Source organism: Brassica oleracea, chromosome C9 (genome assembly GCF_000695525.1).
Source record: "Brassica oleracea var. oleracea cultivar TO1000 chromosome C9, BOL, whole genome shotgun sequence".
In the NCBI taxonomy this organism is placed as follows: Eukaryota; Viridiplantae; Streptophyta; class Magnoliopsida; order Brassicales; family Brassicaceae; genus Brassica; species Brassica oleracea.
In genome coordinates this window covers 2,413,198-2,417,538 of record NC_027756.1, presented here as the reverse complement: position 1 = coordinate 2,417,538, position 4,341 = coordinate 2,413,198, and positions in this window count along the sequence as shown.

The following is a 4,341-nucleotide window of genomic DNA, read 5'->3' as shown; positions in this document are numbered from 1 at the left end:
GGTTAGTTTAGGTAATTAGTTTAGGTGATTAGTTTAGTTAATTAGATTAGGTGGTTAGTTTAGGTGGTAATTTTAGGTAACAAAACTATATTCAAATATTAGGTTGAGGCATTTAAACGACTGATTAATTAGATATTTTTTTTAAAAAATTAAATATATTTTATCTTCTTATAATTTTATGTAATTAATTATATTAATATGTTTCTTTTAAACAAGGAATATGACCCTTGTAATAAATATGTTTTCTTGTAGTGAAAGCTATTACTATGTGAATAAGATAACACAAACTATTTAATAATCTAGTTAATTTTTTTTTATAAAAGTAATCTAGTTAATTTACACATTTTTAATTTTTTAATGCAGTATCATAAAGGTCATTTACACACCAACAAATCACTTGAACAAAAAAAAAGAGAAATCAAATGAATTTGACTTCGTTTTCAATATTGTTTTCAGAAAACAAAAAGCCGAATATTGCATGGAAGGTTTGGGTTCGACCTCTGTTCGGGAACGCGCTAGGCGCTAGTCGGGCGGTCGGGTTGGGCCTAGCGCCTAAAGAGAAAATCGGGGATTAATCGGAAATTATGCGGGACGGAATTTTTAGATGGCTTACTATGTTATAAAACATGTTAATCTTTAATTGTGTATAACATTAATACATTTTCATGTTTAAGATTGTATAAAACACACAAATAGAATATATAAACTTAATATAGTGTAATTTTCATCAAAATTATGAATATAAATGATATTTATAAAATTTTAGATCAAATAAATAAATAAAAATATTATTAAAAATAAAAAAAATAAAAAAATAAAATAATAAAATAAAAAAATAGATTAGGCGGCCGCCTAGGCGACTAGGCGGTCATTTAGGCGGCTCGGCGGTCATTTAGGCGGTCTAGGCGGAAAAAATCGGATATCCGATTTTTTAAACCGATTTGGCAGAAATCGAGACGGAAAAGTGACGCGTAACGCCTAGACGTCGGCCGAGTTTTAGAACAGGGTGTTGGACCAATGAAAATGGCGGCGATAGCTGGCAACATTCGTGTCCAACGCTCACCTAACCTCTCTTTACTTCCTCACGTGACCCTCTCACCTTCTCTCAATCTAGCGGCTCAAATCACGCAGCAAATTAAAATTTGATTATACTATATTTTCATTTTTGGGGGACGAAGTGGGTTCCACTCTTTTATTTTCTTTCTTTCTAAAGATCTGTTCTGTCAAAGATACTCTGTTGTAATTTTTGGAAGAAAAAATAAGGGTTTTCTGAAAAAAAACCCTCAATGTGGTTTTTTTTTTTGCAAATTAATCTGCAAACTCAAAAACCCACGGGTCAACCCTCCAAGTGCCAGTCAAACCGCAATATAACTCTCGCCATATTTATGTGTATTTGACTGTGTATAATTTTAACATTTTTTCAATACTAGGTTGTTTTGGCGCTAATTTTTTAATGAAAAAAATTTGTTGAATTCGTGGTTTGAAATTTTAACCTTAAATACCATGTGCATGCTATATAACCATCTCGGCCAACAAATATATTTGTTTACTTAACAAACGCAATTATATAGATTTCTAAACCGAAATGACCTTGTTTTTCTCGGACATGGGAGCTTGCGTAAATGCACAATGAAGGTGGGGTTCAACAAATTTTTTTCATTAAAAAATTAGCGTCAAAACGACCTATTATTGAAAAAATGTTAAAATTATACACAGTCAAATACACATAAATATGGCCGAGGGTTATATTGCGGTTTGATTGGCACTTAGAGGGTTGACCCGTGGATTTTTGAGTTCGCGGATTAATTTGCAAAAAAAAATCACATTGAGGGTTTTTTTGCAGAAAACCCAAAAAATAACAATGAGTAATTATATATTTGCATCTTATCATTAGCTTTGGTGGTTACTTGGTACGTCCTCACTATTGCGTGAAGTGGTATGGGTTGAACGAATATTATAATAATGAGTAATCAGAAGGAGTAGAATATCAAACTTTCATGCTGAAGTGTTACTTTTTTTTTCCCAAATTGAAATATGCATATATCATGCCAACAAATTAGAGCAATGCCAACAAATTAGAGCAACAGAACACTGGTCTATGAGCATCAAACCCAACTATATTTACCATTATACTATACCCCAAAATCAAACCACAATACCATAACCAGGGAAGCTAAAGGCTAGATGGAACTCTTTCATCGACTAATAGCGAATCAAGCCTGCGCTAATGACCCACAGCAACATAAGACTGCCAAGACCCAGATTATTCACACTTTGTGCAATGAAAGAGACACCTCTAAGACTCCCTCGAACCACTACATGCAAGTACCAATTTTTCAAATCCTACAACGCCACTCGCAATTTTGATGCTTGAAATTGTAGAACCGGCCAATGACTCGGATGAACAACATCATCAACCATATCTTAGAACTCCGAAATAAAGACTACCTTGTTTTTCTTTAAGCTGGTCATACTCTCAATGACCCATAAGAAGACTGTCAATTTCGCATCTAACACTGAAGAAATAGAAGAAAAGGATCTTCTACTATGTTCTTGAATCCAACCACGCGAATCTCTAACCACACAAGCCGCTCCCACCGTTGCAGATTTCTTACACCAATCCAAAGCAAACTCACAATTAACCCATCCAAGCCTAGGAAAAGACATTTTTGGCGAACATTCCTGAAGTTCATGATTCATCAACATAACCTCAGCCTCTCCATCAACATAACATGCTGAAGTGTTACTGTAGTAGCTTTTATTTCATAAGAACCAAATTATGGGAAAACTAGGAAGCAATTAAAAACTGTAAATAAGATGTATGTTTCACATGATTCAGACATATAACCTGATATTATATAGAATATCCTGTTGTATAATAATTTTATATTTGATTGAAATTTTATGCCGAATAAATATATATTTTTTTTAAAAAAATCAACCAAACAATACACTAATCAATTATTTGCAATTTTGTTGTTAGTCGTTTATGAATATAATCGTAATACTTCATTTTTAACAAATATTTTATAAACATAAGGAATTTATGGGTGATTCAAAGTTGAGATTGTGTTGCTATTTTTTTTTACTTCAAATCTATATTTGACTAATTACTTTTATTAGGGGAGAGTATTTGCTGACTAATTCAAATTAGTTATCAACAAGATTCCAAGATTCCAATTTAGAAAAGTCAAATATTCGTTGATCAAAAAAAAAAAGAAAAGTCAAATATTCAAGGGAAGATTCAATCGATTCACCGTGCACTTTTCTTTCATATCTTCCTCCACCGTTTTGCTCAAAAAAAAAAAAAATAATCTTCCTCCACCGTCTAGGACCTAGGCAGGCAGAATAAAACCTTTGATTTAAAAATTTACTTTAGAGTTTTAAATAATAAATTCTATCATACCACATCAGTTGATTATGTTAGCTCATCCCATAGTCAGGGCCTTGCTGTCTCTGTCGTCCGTAATTACTATTTATGTTGTCAAAAATAAATATACTCAGAAAATTATGGCGCAATCTTCTTCTCGGAGCACCAGCATTAATGAACCTCCCATTGGGGTTCATAATTTGAATTTTTATTATTTTTTTATTATTTTTTTATTTAAAAAAAAAAAAATGGTCAATAGCGGACCGCCACGTAGCGTGGAACCCGTTGAACAGTGACGACTCGGGTTCATACGGAAGGAGCGTGGCAAGACAGGATCATTACTGTAGCATATTATAATATATTTTTTTTCTGGAGAAGCGTGTGAACTCCACCCAGGAACCTCCAATGTTGGTGCTCTTACCTTTCCAAAAAAGTATTTTAAAACAGCTAATCTGTGTGGACCAAAATAAGTAGCGTAGCTTCTAGATTCTGTAACGGTGACGAACTGAGACTGAGAAAGCAATAGTAACTAGTAACACGGAATAAATATCTATATTATTAAAAGAGAAGTACCCATTTGAAAATATTCTTACTTCATTAATTAAACTCCTTTTTTTTTTCTTGTCTTTTTCAGTTGCATTTATGAAATATTCTAAAACGAATAAAACTGCCTAATTTATTACTTGTCTTTTCAGTTACATTAATGAAATATGCTTAAATGAATTTAAACTTCCTATTTTATTGTTTGTCTTTTTCAGTTACCTTAATGAAATATCCTTAAATAAATTTAGACATAATATCATTTAATCAACCAAAAAAACTAATGAGTTATCCTTACGTGTATAATTTTAATAATGGAGATTTTTAAAAACGTGCATCAATAAAATGTTACCTAAAACATGCAGCACTAATATATAACATGCATCAATAAAACTAGAATTTGACTCACACAATTGTACGGATATTATTTT